At 33.3% G+C, this 17,057-nt stretch overlaps 1 protein-coding gene across 6 annotated transcripts in view; it reads left to right on the top strand.

Moving 5' to 3' along the window:
• Cd36 (CD36 molecule (CD36 blood group)) overlaps positions 1–17,057 on the top strand; it is an 80,104-nt gene that overhangs the window by 25,536 nt on the left and 37,511 nt on the right. The window contains exon 1 of one of the 6 annotated variants that reach the window (XM_013365367.4): positions 8,222–8,361. The exons of 3 other annotated variants lie outside the window; for them this stretch is intronic. The gene's annotated coding sequence lies outside the window, so the exon portion shown is untranslated. Of the gene's footprint in view, positions 1–8,221; positions 8,362–17,057 lie in introns of those variants that run through there. 2 more of the 6 variants (XM_013365368.4, XM_040291695.2) reach the window with 2 other exon arrangements.

Genomic DNA, 17,057 nt, shown 5'->3' with positions numbered 1-17,057 from the left:
TCTGATTAAAATTCTTCAGGTAGAACAATCAAATCTAAGTCATTAACGAACTTAAACAGCAGTCTTTAGAATTTAAAAATTTAAGACAGCAGAAGTTAAAGTTAGAAAATATCATTTAATTTGTTAGCAAAACTAGCATTTTGTTGTACTTTAAATTTGTTTTTTGAGAAAGAGTGATGAAGCCTGATAAAAAGTTGGCTCTGCAGTGCAGATTGACTCTGTCTAGAAAGAGTCGACTGGAGATGGGTAAAGAACCTATATGGGTGCTTTGGAATTTTCCTTTTTGATAAATGTCTGATATATGTATTTCATTGGATTGCTATGCTTGTATGAAATGAAAATAAATGTAAACGCTTATGTAGACAGCTTGACATACAAGTATGCAAGTTCAGGTGTGTTGACTAAAGCCAGTTGATTTAAAGGTAACCATTTTATCTAAGATAATTAAAGTCTAAGAATTTATAGAACTAGTTTTCTAATAATAATTTCCAGATTTAAAAATATTGCTACTATCATTATTTAGCCCTACATTTGCATTTTAAAATACTCCTGAATACAGTTATGGACTAATTAGATTGGACTTAGCCTTACACCATGGAGATACAGGCTTTAACTATTCAGTGGTTTCCAGTGGACAGAGATGATGAAGAATGCGTTGTGGACAGCCTAATCCCAGAACATACTCTTTCCTTGCAGTTTTTTGTGTGAAAACTTGAGACCACCAAATGTATCAATCCTGTCCAACTCTCCTGAATGAGGGCAAACTTTGCATATATCTAGCCAAAAAGGGGATCCACCAAAATATGACTATACCAAACTTGTTTAGTGCCGAAGCCCAGCTGGCTGGGCAAAATAGCCGACCGGGGTGGGGGGGGGTGGGGGGGGTGGGGGGGTGACAAGCAACTTGTGTAGATTGATACAGCAGGAGTGGGAGCCATTTATTGTAGGACCGGAGGGGTATATATATATTCCACACACCTTATCTTAATTAACATAAACTAGATACAGCAGTCAACCAATAAGGAATCTCCACACTTAATGGCTCGCTGGCACCACCTCACAAACCACTCCCTCTGGCAAAATGCCAGGCGCCATCCCAACTTGTTTACAGACTCTAACAGTTTAGCCTCCAACTTAAATTATACTAGTCAATTTATAGATGTTCAGATGATAACTGCCCTTTAGTAGATATGCTTCCAACTAGATTCATGAATGTATCATTTGCAGTGCTTGCATTGGTTAGAATTTAGGATTTTAAGATCCTACAGTGTACTAAAGCATTTCAATAAAATCCTGCTGACTAAAAAAATAATAAAAATAAAAATTCCATTTTGCATGCCAGAGTTTATGATGGGGACCTTCATTTCTATTTCAGTAATATACAACCATCCTCATGGTTTCTTGTGATCATTTGCTTATGAAAACAAATGAAAGATCTTTCCAAGTCTGTGATAGCTTTACTTTGGTTCAGCTGAATTTGATATTTCACATTCCATATGTCAGAGAATCCAGTTCAATTTCTCTGAGTGATAGAATCGTGGACTTAATTTTTATTTTGAATTTTGACTTTATTTTGACTTCTTAATGTATACCAGTTCTTCCCTTTAAAGAAAGAGACTCATATTTCCCATAGGTTTAGGAGATCCTACAATATGTCAATCTTTAATTCTATTGATTACAATAGAATATAAATTGAACAAGTAATTATAGTATCAAAGTGTCATGACAGTGTAATATTTTATAATGGTTACTCTAGAGAAAAGCCGGAAGTTTTTTTTCTTAATTTTTTGAAATTTATATGTTACAGTGGGATGCATTACAATCTGGGCCAAATTGACATCTGGGTCAAATGGTGGTTCCATTGCCAATTTTCCAAGAAATCTCCATACTGCTTTCCATATGGGCTGCACCAATTTGCAGTCAAACCATCAGTATGAGTGTACCATTTTCCCTACATCCTTGCTAACACTTATTTTTGTTTGTCTTCATAATAGCTGCCATTTGACAGGAGTGAGATGAAATCTTAAGAGTGGTTTTGATTTTTGCATTTCTCTAATTGCTAGAGATGATGAGCATTTTTTCATATATTTGTTGATTGATTGTATATCATCTTCTGAGAAGTGTCTGTTCAGGCCCTTGGCTCATTTATTGATTGGGTTATTTGGTTTTTTTTATGTTTAGATTTTTCTGTTCTTTACATATTCTAGAGATTAGTGCTGTATCTGATGTGTAAGGGGGAAAGATTTGCTCCAAGATGTAGGCTCTCTATTCACCTCACAGGTTGTTTCTTTGGCTGAGAAGAAACTTTTTAGTTTGATTCCATCCCATTTATTGAATCTTGATTTTAATTCTTGCACCAAAGGAGTCTTATTAAGGAACTTGGGGCCTAATCCCACATGATGGAGATTAGGGTCTACTTTTTCTTCTATTAGACGTAGGGTCTCTGACTGTATTCCTAAGTCCTTGATTCATTTTGAGTTGAGTTTTGTGCATGGTGAGAGATAGTGGTTTAATTTCATTTTGTTGTATATGGATTTCCAGTTTTCCCAGCACCATTTGTTGAAGAGGCTATCTTTCCTCCAATGCATGTTTTTGGCACCTTTATCTAATATGAGATCATTGTAATTTTGTGGGTTAGTCTCTGTGTCCTGTATTCTATACCATTGTTCTACCAGTCTGTTTTGGTGCCAATACTATGCTGTTTTTGTTACTATTGCTCTGTAGTATAGTTTAAGGTCTGGTATAGTGATGCCACCTGCTTCACTCTTCCTGCTAAGGATTGCTTTAGCTATTCTGGGTCTCTTATCTTTAGAGTTTTTTTTTTTTAACAAGCATTATGGAAATAAGTTTCAGTGAAAGATCTATAGTTCTATGAGTTGGGATAAATTTATCTGTAAGTAATAAAATAGTCCAATAAAAGCAACTTAAAACATGGGGCACAATAATTTGTTTCATATAACAAGGATGCAATATGCAGGATGATTCTAAGCTGACTGATTCACAGGGTCAACAATGATAGGGCTCTTGGTGGATTTTTCTATAATTTCATTAATGTTTATCTAATGGATGCAAAGTAGCTGTAGGAATGCCAAACATCATGTCTTTATATTGTAGGATAAGACGTATTTGTCTTGTGTCAATTTTTTAAAACACAGTGAACCCATCACTATAGTTCTGTAGCTGTATTTTCTTTATGCCTTAATTGTTAGTATTGTGTTCTACCTTGAGTGTACATCTCTTATTGTCAAAGAGAATTATTGAATTGATCAATATTCAGCCTCAGTATCTTGAAAGGGGGTCTTAGAATTACATGGACATAAAATATCTGAAATATAATATCAGAGCTTGTTTAGAAAATATGAATATGGAGGGTCAGTGACATCTGTCACAATGGGTTCTATCTGCTTTATGTAACGTCACTATTTGAATAGTAAAGTGTCCTGAAAATAAGTTTCAAAAAGTTAAATTGCTGTGTGGAAGGTAACTTCATACTTGAAGATTTTTTCTTTTCTGACATCATTATGGTATTTTTGCAAAGAAACCTATGCTCTATATGCTGGAGTAAAGAAAGACAAGATAGAGTAGACTTGCAAAAATGTGGTGAGGCCGAAGTTGCCCAAATCAGATTTGAACAGGATTTCATTTTCTTTATGTAAATTAGATAAGTGTTATATGTGAAAAAAATACTAATGAAAAAAGTTAAGAGAAAATATATAATTTTTAAAAAATATTTCCTTTTTAATATTATTTTATACAGATAGCAATAGGTGATCATGTGAGATAGTAATATTAAAGGATGGAGCATCTGAGGGAAATGGTGATATTGAACTCTTAGCTCAGTACTGACTAACCTTGAGCAAGTTACCTAACTTACAGTTTCTCGAAGGATGTTGTGAAGATTAATATAGATGACATGAAAGCCCATGTAATATTATCAGGATGCTCTTTGGTCTGTGTTAAGCACTGTTGATGTTAGCTATTAATATAATGTAATACAGTTTAAATGGTTTTTCAATACATGAACTTATGGAAATATAATTTCATAGGTTAAAATATGAAGTCATATTTCAAGGACTAAAATAGGTGATGGGATTTTTTAAACAGACAACACTCCACAAGAATATGTAAACTCCTCCTCAATTCCAATCAGATTAAAGGGATAAGCATAATGACTTTTAAAACAGTCACTATAAATAGTTTTGGTTCTACTTAGCCCCAAGGAGGAAGGGGTATGAGATACTAAAGGTTGGAATTTAGTAAGATATAAATACCTATTTCCCCCAGTTGTCTTATTCTAGGAAGTTGCTCCTAGGTCTGACTATGTATCCATTTGTTTACATGGAAGCTCAGTTAAGTTCAAGGCAAAAGGAGGCCAGTGCTTGTCCCAGAGATTTTGAGGGTTGTTGTCTGATGGGGGGACAGGAAGATTGAGCTGCTATTGACTAATCCAGTTGAGCAACAGAGGGTGAGAGACTCCAGAAAAAAACTGTTGGTCAGAGGCCAGGGAGTGAGCTTCAGGCAGCATGAGTGTGCTGTCCTTAGCTTAACCCTAGCTTCTGGGAAGGGTAGCAGAACTTGGAAATAAATGTGACTGTAGTGGCACCACGAGAATGAATTTTACAAGAGTTACCGGGATTGCTAGGAGATTTTTAAGTGGTCAAAGGGTGGGGGAATAAGGGAGATTAGTACAAAATCTGTACTTTTCAAAAGCTCACTTCAGTAACACAGTTCTACAATGTACACTCTTTCCATATCAAAGTGTAAAATAGAAAAAAAAGAAACATTTTAAAATATTCAAGTTTCCTTGTGTATAATTTCTTTATGAACATATCAGTTAGGCTTCTATATTGGTGTGGATGATTATTTATCCATCTCAGTTTTCTTATTTCCATAGGCCTGAGCACTGGCTTTTTCTGCCCCCAACATTCATAGTCAGATGATATGCTTTTATCCATAGATACAAAGAAACATACTAAGATCTTTTTAAAACGTATATTACTTCAGAAAGCAAAGAGATCTGTACTGACAGAAACACTCACTTTTTGATATTTTTATTCTGAATAGTGTAAGGCTTAAAAATCATGATAATGCTTCCAAAGTTATAAACAAATCTCTTAGCTTTTGTATTTATTATTTTCGAATAAGAGTTTCTGCATTTTATAACAAGTCAACAGATTTGCCCTCATTTAGGGTTTTCTTTAGGCTGAAAGTTGCCAAATAACAAAACGAAGATGATTATAAAATGCATCAAGTATTTTGTAATTTTTTAGCATTGAGATTTGTGTGACTTGAAATAGAGTGTTTAGTTTTTATTTGTGCTTCCTAATGCAAGTGATGTGAGAACTTTTAGCAGTCTGGCTGCTTTGGAAACCTGCATTTTCTTCTAGTGAAGCCTGAATTTAGGTACTCAATTTGAAATGACTTTTCTCTTTTATTTTGAAGCTACCACAACTCCATTTCCCTTCTCAGAGTCCTTGGCTACTGGTGGAAATTGCTAAATCCTCCTCTGGATGGGGTAATGTCCTCTGCCTTGGCCAAGGCCTGGTGCTGGATGCTGGATCTCTTAACTCCAGCTTGAGCATAGAGATGGTCTATTGTTTTCTCTATGGAGCCTGCCATTTGTCCTCCTAAACCCCCCTTTAGGATTGCCACCTCTGTGTAGGTTGAACCATAGACCCTCTGCTATGGTCTCCATTGTGCTATTTGATAATAATTTTTCTGTATGTGTAACTAAGCTTGTTTCCATTAAAGGTTTTGTCTATTTTCAGATCCTCTGGACTCAGAAATAGCTACTGTTTAGTTCATTAAAGTTAAATGACTCCAATAAGTGTTTTAATTATAAAAAAATCTATGTGGAAATAAGATAATCCTGAAACATCAAAGTAACAGAGAAATGCTTCTGCTGAGAGATTTATATTGACAAAAGGCAAAATTTAAATATGAACAAGAAAATGCTTATAGTTTACTAAGCATCCTCATGTTTTCCTACCAATCTTTAGTAATACTTGTGAACTAGATGCATAAAATCAAGGTTACCTATTTCATCCCAATTGTGGACATGTCTACATTTATCTAATTTTCTTAATTTCCTCAGGTCAGTTATTTTCTTTGTAAAAAAAATATATATGGCTAAAAGTACTTAATTCATAGAAATTTTCTGGACATGAATATTTAACATGACACCTGACCCATGGTAATGTGTGCATAAATATTTGTCCTTTTCCTATTCTTTCCTTATTTGGGACAACTTGACAAATTCTAGGAGAAAGGAATAGGATATATTGTTTAATTTACATCATTCTATTAATAATTTAATTAAAAAATTCAATTTGATTAATGTAGCCTATTTTAATTCTATTTAATGATTTAATTTAAAATTAAACACACAAGAACACTGGAATTAAAGTTTTAAAAAAATTAACTTCATACTAGTAGCAGTAATATTAACAATGTATGGAAATCAAAAAGAAGCATAAAGTATTAAAATGACCCAGGAGGTTATTATTAGGTTGAGTAACATCACTGACGAACAAAGAATAATGACATACACAAAACACGGAAGCAGTACCTTGTCCAATCACATGGCAGAGCCAGGGATAAGAGATGTGCAAAAAAAGGCGACAAATAGAGAAAGTAGGAACACAATGATAAAAATCAAGCAATATTTGACTTGAGGGCTTTAAAAATAACCATTAGGATGATTTAAAACAAGATTTTCCTGACTCCCTAGCTCTCTAAATCCTTATTTTTTTAAATGATGTAGAATCAATGATCAATAAGATTTTTTTCAACTTCTGCAATATGAAGGTCATGAAGGAAAGAGAAGAACTGTATCACATGTAGATGTGGGCAAAAGGGTCTCTGGACTGTGAGTCACAGCTATTTATATCTGAGCAAATGTGCATGTCCTATGAGTCAAAGGACTTTGTGGTCTCCCCCCCCACCCCCGCTTGAATCTTTGTGAAATTGTCTTCTGTGTATGTACAATATAAGCTCCTCTATACTAAGTGCCAGTTTAGACAGGCACTACTATTGGGTTGTCTCCGTAAGTATTTGTAACCTCAATAACAGTTCATCTGAGAAATACATTTAATGTGTATCTAAAACCCTCTGTTCAATTGGATGCAGCCAAGACTGCTTTAAATCAATGCTTAGACAACAAGCCATTTCTGAGCTAGCTTCAGACAACTCTACTTGATAGACTTTTTAAAAACTGTTATATAAGAGTAGAGAGTTAGCCTGTACTATTTATAGCCAATCCATAAATCTTTGAAGTCATTTCACCATTAAAACCTCAATATTTATTATGCCAACCTCCTGAGGGAATAAAGATAACTAAATTTTGGATTTGTATTAAATGCTAGGTAACTATCTCTAGAATGAATGTTCTCAACTAGGGTAGGTTCAAAGTATGGAACACTTGGATACACGCTGTAATTTATGTTGAAGTATTTGAAGTATATTGCAGAAAATGTCATGGTAGGAATCGTGCTTTCTTCTTTGTGGCAGAGTTCTCAGCATGTAGTGGCTACATGATAAATATTCATGAGGTGTGTGTGAGTACATGAGGATAAATGTCATCACGCTTGAAATCTGCAATTGTTTCTTAAATGATTTGGGAAACAATCATATTTTTGGTTTCATTTAGTATATATTAAAATGCCCTTGATTTTTAGAGTATGTTTGTTTTAAACTATAATTATGTATTGCATATTTAATGGTATGCTCATCAAATAGTACCATCTTGGTTGTCTTATAGGGCAAAGGAGCGTCACCACTATGGTGAGCCTGAACTTGATAGGGACAGTTTTCCATGGCTCTGTTCAATGCTATCTTCAGCTTTCCAAAACCCAGAGTATTCACTGGTGCTTTTTTTCCTCCTCCCAAAGTCCAGCATACATGTTCTTCAGTGCTTCCAAGGAAGACCATAAAGTCCTTCAACTAAGACACAGAATGGAAGGAGTCCAGGGAATTGCTAGGGGAAAATAAGTAGGGCCATCCCTGGAGAGGGAACTGCTACAGTGTTCTTTTAAACGTCACAGAGTAATTGTTTCTTTTTTTCAAAAAAAAGAAAAGGACCAGGATAAAGAGAGCTCATTTTCAAGCTGGACAGGTTAGCAAACACTGGGTACAGGGTTTACTTTGGTTTAGGAGTCTACTGCCTCACTGGAGTGTCAATCAAAATTCCACAGCCATTCTTGGATACTTGGAGGTGGGGCTATCTGGCATACAGCAATGATTTGATCCAGCACTTGCAGCAAACAGACTGGAGTCATCAGTGTTATTCTGTGGCCTTCCAACAGCATTTTCAAAATACGTTAATATTCGTGGCCTTGCACTCTCTCATCGGACTTCTAACCGGTAATTACATCTATATAATAACTGAAAGTTACCTAGTTTAAAGATGTAAGAGTCCAGACTGGTGCCTGCAGTACTAAACTCTCTTGCTTTGTTCTGATTTTTGCTCTGTCCTTGCCCTGTTTAGGGTATACTTGAATTTCTCTCTTCTCTCAGGGAGTAGAATATGTGTGGTATTGTAGGCATTCAGACATTGTTTCCCAAACTTTTAAATAAGGATTATACTTAAAGAAAGTGGTGAGAGGCCAGGTGTAGTAATTTAATGTGATCTAACCTATGTCTACACTACTAATTGAAAAGAGGGCATTCAAAAGTATTTGAAATTATTTAAACCCTCCAATATATGGTTCCAATTTTGCAATGACAGAAATACCTTAGTAGAGCAACGTACTAAAAAGTACAACATTATGTGCAGGAATATTTTTTTCTGAGGGATATGTATGTCCTAGGAAGACTTAAATTGTACATGGTTACTTTCAACCCAAGAGGAAATTAACAGAGTTATAGAAGTTTTGGTCTCCCTTGTATTAAGATTTTAAGGCAGAGTGGCTGTCTTCTCAGACAGAAAGAACAATCTGTGCTCCCTGCTTCTGATGATCAGTGCAACAAGTAGAGGTCATAGGCAGTCACTACTGCTTGAATTCCTGGCATGGCACTAGTCAACAGGTGCCTTCTGTGACATGCCTAAGAGGTGATTTTGTAATTTTACTTAGGTTAGAGAACTCAGTTATTGTAATGTATTGACTCTGGCTACTAAATCTCTGATGCAATAGCAAATAGGATGTATAAGGTAACAAATAATTAACCAGTAAATTAAAGCTGGCTTCCAATTTGCAAGTCATCCCTCAAGATGTTTTTCAAGGAAAGAATTTACTATATAGAATGACAGTGGAAAGTATAGAAAATTAAGCATGGAACTAGGCAAAATTGTACTGATTAGTTACAATCACTTTGGTCACATACAATCATTCCCCTTTGTGACCTTTTATTTGGACTAGCATTGTAATACTATGATCTGTAGAAATAGACCATATTTGTATGTCTTAATTTTATTTATTGCAATTAAATAGTTAGAAATGCAGCCTAGTGAATTAAAACAGTGCAGAGGCAAAGGTTTATCTCAGTGGGCACTCTGAAACAGGAGACTGAAGAGGTGTTTATAGACAGGAACAGGAAATGCTAATATAAACTCATTGAAAACATAACTTTTCATCCACATTTATGTAATTTGTGTGTCTCTTGGGTAGTTAATATTGTTACTCAAATATTCTAGAGAAGCCATAATTACAAACTTTTAATACAAGATCTCAGGCAAAATTACTGCTTTACTATTATCGAGGTTATTGTAATATACAATAATTATGTACAAATTGAAGGGACATATTAAGACTACTAGATATATATGAATAGAAAGTAAATCATGAAACTAGCATTATATAAATGACTCTCTAGAAGTTAGATTGTATGTTTCATCTTTGTTCATTCATTCAATAAATATTTGTTTGCTCAATACATAATATATAGGTACTGACCATTTTTTTAATACTTATTCCATCTAGTACTGAGGTACTGACTATTTTCTGCACTTAACTTGTTCTACATAGCACTGAATATTCAAATAATCCCCTAATACAAGTTCTATTCTTCTAAAAAAAACTGAATGCCTATCAGTGCGGGGACATTGGATGAAAGTCACTTCTTGACTGGACAATCAAGGGATCCTCCACTGATTTTGCTATAGTGTTCATATTTGTTCTTTAAAGATGATGAAAGATCAGTGGACTAGTAAGTATCTGCGGTCTGTGGAGTTGTAGGTTGCTTAGAAACTTGGTGACTATGGGCTTGCTATGGCAACCCAATTTATCAGTGAATGAAAAACTAAGCTGGCTTTGTGCTAAATCTCCATATTTTGCTGGTAAGAATATTCAGATTATCCCTTTTATCAGTATTTTTATTATTTATACAATCAAGCTAAATATTGTAATTTACTAAATATTGAAAACAGTTTATTAATATTACAAAAAAGTAAAGCATAAATTCTATATTTTTAATTCAAATTTATAATGTCTACTAGTTCTATTTTCTGAGTTTTAATATATACAGAAACATGATTTTTATTAAATGTATGCAGAAAAAACTAGTACAGCATATTATCCATATGCAAATAAATATTTATGTAAATCTCAAATATTATTTCTGTGTTAACCTAAAATTCTATCTAGTATAATGTCATTTTTATTTTATATCACTAACTCCTTCACAGATCATTTAAATATGAAACTGTATTAGTTCTATTTTGAATCTTATGTTTTAAGTAATATACCACATAATCTGCTACACAAATGTATTTACTGGAAAAGCAAGTTTGGGTGATGTGGAAAGGCATTAGGGAACGTGCTTTTACCCTTAGTTTGAGCAGTTGCTTACTGCAATAAATGTATGATGAGATGATTTTACCCGTTGTTTTTAGGCATGCTTTTAGATTCTAATAGCTTTCATTGTTCATATATTTATGCTATTTGTGTACTGTAATCTTCTCTGCACTTCTTCAAATGTAAGTGTTGTGTTTACTTTATCTCCCTATTGATTGCCTCTGCTGTGTTTATCACAGTCAATAGCAAGGTAGAGTTAGCAGGCTCTCCTGAGACAGGACTACTAGCAGGCTTTTTTTATTGTCCTTTTCTCCTGGGTTTTGGCATTTATGCATTTTGTTTTGATATTTAAGGTTCACCATATTAAAAGTTCTCTTGAGAGTGAATGAAGCAGTCTGACTTAGGTTTTCACAGGACAGTGCTACGTTTGATGGTTTCAATTTTTCTTTACGCTATATTCACCTCCACATAATTCTGAAGATAATCAATCTGCTTTACTATTTTGAATCATCTATTTTTTCAGTTCAGCTATGCATTGCCTCTGTGGGTAATCATATGCCTCATCTCACAGATGGAAAGAAGTGCAAGAGATAGAACTTGGGCCATTTCGCTGGAATTAACTTCCCTGAAAAACTCAATAACCAAAGTCCTTATTTAAAGATTCATGACTAGGCTATATTGATACCTCCCTTGACAGGGAGCATTTGGTTAAGTTCCACTGATTTGAGAAAATAAGTGAGCAGTCCAAAATATTGAACACTGCAAAGGAGTCAAACTCTTATCATGTAATCACATATGTGTATTATAGTCTATTAGGAGGCAGTAGATTGGCATGTACAAATTAGCAGAATATAAATATTCTGGAGACATGAAACAGACTCGGAAGAGAGAACAAAAACATATAGTACTACTTACTGATCTACATTTCATGTTTAGTCATGCTTGTTAATGTGATTGAATTATTCTAATAAATTTAAAAAAAATTCATTTTAATCAAAATGTCTACTCCTGGCAATGAATATAAACACTCAATCGACACATAGCATCATTTAAAATATTTGGGTAAATATTTCATAGAACCAAGTAATCCATTTTATAACTATTCAATAAATGTATATGGAATGATAGAATTAAAGTCCTTCATAAAAATATTCTCTACTGTGAAATTGCTTTATCTGTTCAATGTTCAGATTTTTGCTTAAAGCAAACTATATATGCGTGGTATCTATTAACACACACACACACACACACACACACACACACACACACACACACACCCCTAAAACGCATATCTGGAAAATCAGTTATTTTAAATTTAACATCTGATAACTTGAAAAAGCAAAGATACCATATCTCCTACAAAAGTATTTAACATGCTCATGTCTATTTTTAACCTATGCTGTGATACTCATAATAGTTTATTCAGCATCTATTCATGGAATATTTGGGCATGCATTATTATGTGTCAGACACCTTTAAACTCTGGAATATAATAGTAAACACTACAACATGGTTCCCAGTGAATACATTGTAGGAAATTTCACTGTGACCTGCTCCTTTGCTACTCATGAAAGAACAAATGCATGATAACTTGAACTTTTCTGGAATACCTTCTATGGCAGGACACTAAAGTGCTCTGAAGGTATATAGAAGAAAATAATGCCACATGGTATTTTATGTGGTAAAAACAAGGGTTAAAATAATAAATGCCAGAATAAGGTTCAATATTGACTAAAATTCTTATCATAATATTTGAAGGTTCATTTTTGTGTATTGAACTGCCATTGGAGGATGTCTCCTCTTAAAATGGAAACATCACTAAAGTGTATAAAATAAGCATATCCATGCAAGGATTCAAAACCCCCTAAACTCATGGTTTCTTCTAATGTAGGGTTATTTGTAATTTTGTGTGTGCAAATTGCATTAAGTTAATTTAGATGCAATCACAAATTTATACACCTAAAACTGGATATCACTGAGAGAAAATTAAGATAGAAAACATCAATTAGTCAAAACTCAAGAATCGGGGAATATAGGGTAAATGAGGAAGAAAAGAAGGAAAAATAAGAAAAAAATGGTGAAAGAGAATTTCATAAGTCCACATGAAAACTAATTATAAAACGTTTTTGAAAATATGCATGTTTATGACATAGGCAGCATTTAATGTTTGTACTTGGGCTTGCATGAATGTCGTTTTCATATTTTCATGGATTTATTTCACCTCAGATTTTTGCTCACTTTTATCTGCTTTCCTCCAACCTACTGTGATTACCTGATTTTTCCCTGAGGAGTTATTGAAAATGAGAGGAAAAACAGGCCAAGCAATAATCTTGGATCATGGCCAGAAAATATTTTTAGTCTTTAGGCTGCATGGAAGATGCAGCTTGGTAAAATGGTATCCTTAGCATATTCACACTGAGCACCAGAGCACCATGTTAACAAAGGAACATCCAAGTACAATGAAACATAGACAAAACAAGCATCTTGCCTCACATTTGTATCTGGATCCATGAACAGGAGGCATTTTGGAGCAGGAGAGCTTGCTAACCAAACTTGAAATTGCGGGCTCCAAAGTCAAACTGAGCTGTGTTCTAGAAATCTCTGAGGATCTATGTCCTAATTTAGCAGTGCAAAAGTAGCAGGGCGAGTAGTCATTTGAAAGATGACATTCCACAGCAAGTAAGATTCTGTAACCCACTATTGTTTGCTTAAATCTCATCTCCAAACAGGAAAGTTACACTCATAAAACTGAAAAGGAATGGTGACAATAAACATGTCAAGTTATTGGTTGTTTACTGAAGAACAATGAGGATTATAGACACTTGCATAGATAGGGTTCATGAAACCAAAACCTACCAAGAAGAGCTAGGAAGAAGGAATTTTTTTCTATGTGACCCACTAGGTAAAATGCTTTAGTTCATGATCATTGTTCCATAATTCCAGATAAACTTTGATAGCCCTAATAAAGTGTCAGGGCTAATAGGTAAGTGTTAAGATGGTAAGTCAAGCTTCTCTATTATTGAAAATTTGAATTAGGAGTTTCCAAAGTGAAGATTTCAGTCTACCCCTGTCTGACAAGTTTTCACTTCTTCATACAAGCAGTTAACCAGAAATCACAAACACATATAATACAGTCAATAGTTTAATAATTTAGAATGATTCTGAATTTATAAGACATCTCTGTTATATATTACAGATTAGTAACCTGGATTTTTTTATTTTTTCCGGATTCTAATGTTACTTAGAATGTTTATGGAAATATGGTATAAATAAAGCAATGCAAATGATTCATAAAATTTCGAGAAACACATTTGTTTCTGGAAGTTTAAAGATATATTATATATTGCATTATATATAATATGTTATATATTACAAATATTATATATAACACATTATTTTAGTTATATGTCTATATAGGAATGATATGTAAAACATATTTACATATTTTTGCAAAGAATATTGTATGGTGCCTGGTCAAAAAGAAAAGTACATTTAGAGTAAGATTTTGCCACTTTCAATCCTATAAACTCTAGACAATATTAAGAGCATATTTTAAGGTATTCCAAGAATACCTACGAGAATTAATATTCCAAGTCAAACCTACTGATACCATGAAAGAAAATTCGGGCTTCTCCAAGAATTGGTCCTTCCTTTAAGAACATGAGACTCAACCTGTAAAGTGAGGTTTTGATTTCACTGTATGGTTTGATTGTTTGACGTTCTTTAAAAACTGTTAGCAGAAGCTTCTATGTCACTCAAACATAGGATTTGTGCCAAGTGGTTCTTTGAACTGTCAGGGCAGAGGGATTACACTTCTCTACTCAATCAACAATAACAAAAATACACAAAACTGAAGAAAGTCTCAGAGCTAAATTTTCTGTTTTTTTTTAAATAAGTTGTTGTTACATAACATCATTCTTAGAAACTTTATAAATAGGTCTAATTAGGTGGGCTTCCATATGCCTGGAAACTGTGTGAGTATGTTTGCTTGTGAGTCTGTATATGCATTTAACTGTTCCAAGGAAGCTAATGCTCAAGAGTTGTGTGTTTTAAACATAAGATGGTAGAAGGTACAGATGCTAATATAATTGTTTTTAGAATATTTCTTATGTTTATTTTATCCCCCAAACTTGAGAGATATTCTCACTCTAGTTCAGGGGTATAATATTTCTCAGCATTAAAATTGTTGTACCCTGAATTATGACAAATTTTGTCTTTCTGCCCTGTGAAATTTCAAATTAATTGACCCTCTTAATTTTATATTTGGTATTTGTCAATTAAATTCTGATTTTAACTACCAATTATTGTTGAATAATTCATGCTTTGAGACCTAATTATTCTTTTCCCCTAAAAATTTCCATCTACTCTATGAGCACAACTTACCTGATAAATTATGCTGAACATAATATTTCTTGTTTCTTAGCATAATTTAAGGAGAGAAAAGAAAGGAAGTCAACATTTAAAGAGTTAAGTCATGTTTGCAACTGTTCAAAGTAAGAATGATGTCTGCCAACATTTCTAGATGGCCTGAGAGATTTACATATTGATCTGGCCATGCCCACATAAGGTCTGTCTGTATACACAGAGGTGTTCTCTGTTTAATCTCTTTTACACACAACTTCTACTATGACTTCCGGGAAGCATTTAGGTAAGATTACTTTATATTTTTAATGAGTATGTTTGTCACATTGTCTTGATTCATTGAGCCATGTGGTTTAAATCTAGATATTACCTTGACATTCTGCATTTTATCTATTAAGAATGTTTTTGAAGTTTTCTCTTAACAGGCACTAGAAATCTGACATTACATTATACTGTTGACTTTTGCAACTTAAAATTCTTAAAATCTATACCTACATAATTATTTTTATTCTTACATGTCATGTCCTTCCTTATCATTTTAAACAAGTGAAAAAACCTTTAGTTTAATACTTCTAATAAATACACAAGCTAGCAATTGAAAAATGTATAACTACACATATATAAGCATGTGTTTACATATGTGCATAAAGGTTTGTATGTATAAATCTATATTGTTATTCCCTAAGGATTAATGGGATACATTTTTTCCTATTTTACATTGCTAAATAATGTTTTGAGACAATTTCCAGATCATTAGAATCCATTTTATTTAATAAATTTGAAAATGATTGTTAATTGCCAACTACAGAATATGTTCATCATTCATTTGTTATATGTAGAAAATTTTCTCTCAGTGTAATATTAGGTTATTTAGAATCACTATTGAATTTCTACAAAAATTTTAAAGAATATGTAAAATTAGTATTGATCAAGAACACACTTGATATTTCATTTTAGAAAGGAATATAAGCTCTTCAGTTAGTCTGGATTTTAACCCTTGTTTTGACACATCCTTCTGTACCTCAGCTGGTTATATAAAGAGCCTAATAAGTGGTATGAGTGGTCAATAGGTAAAACATGTGAAACACTTAGCTCAACATCTGGCAGTTAGTATGCTCCTACTGTTTGTTGCCTTTGTTATTTTATCATCTATAACTTATAAGTGTTTTGCTTACCTGTACAACCTAGCTTTACAATGCAAGTAATAATGAAATGTTTCATTTGCTGTAGGATATTTCATTTACTGTCAAGAGAAAAATATCACTTAAATTTAAAATATGCTAACCTATTACTGTGAATGACAAATTTATATTTGTGTATGACTGCACATTTAAATCTATCATCTAATTTGATTGTCAGCTTGAGGGTATAGACTCTACGGTTTTCCTCTTTGATAAGAAAGACATCAGGAATATAATGACTGTGTCATGTCCACTTCACCAATTCCATTGTGAATAAAGCTGAGCTAAGAATTGGGGCCATGTGATCTCTCTTCAACTTTTTTTTAAATGCATCTGTCATCTGCTTCTCAAATATGTTGCAATATTTGTGCTACTCAATTTATCCTGTTCCTCTTTTATTTCTCAAGAGTTAAATTCCATGAGTCAGCTTGTCCAACATACTGCTGCAAAGAATTTGTATGAACCATGAACTCTCTAGAAGCAACCCTGTTAATTTTCATATTCTCAAAGTAAAGAAAGCAGTTCGAAGAATGACACGAGTTTTAAAAGGAAATGACTAAAACTTGTATAAATTACAGAAATTTGAAAATTTTATTCATCAGTACACATAAAGTAAAACATGACAAAATTTTAAAATGGCAAATATCATAACATTGGTTATTGGAAAAAACTGAGGATAAGACAAATCAACACTGAAAAAAATGAGGATATTATAAGTGTTTTAAAATAAATGGCTAGTATACTTTAGAAGAATGTTATATTTCATTGAACTAAATATTCTTTT

This window comes from Ictidomys tridecemlineatus, chromosome 2, assembly GCF_052094955.1.
Source record: "Ictidomys tridecemlineatus isolate mIctTri1 chromosome 2, mIctTri1.hap1, whole genome shotgun sequence".
Taxonomy (NCBI): domain Eukaryota; kingdom Metazoa; phylum Chordata; class Mammalia; order Rodentia; family Sciuridae; genus Ictidomys; species Ictidomys tridecemlineatus.
Note: the sequence above shows the minus strand (reverse complement) of the source record. Positions and strands in the feature narration are given on the sequence as shown.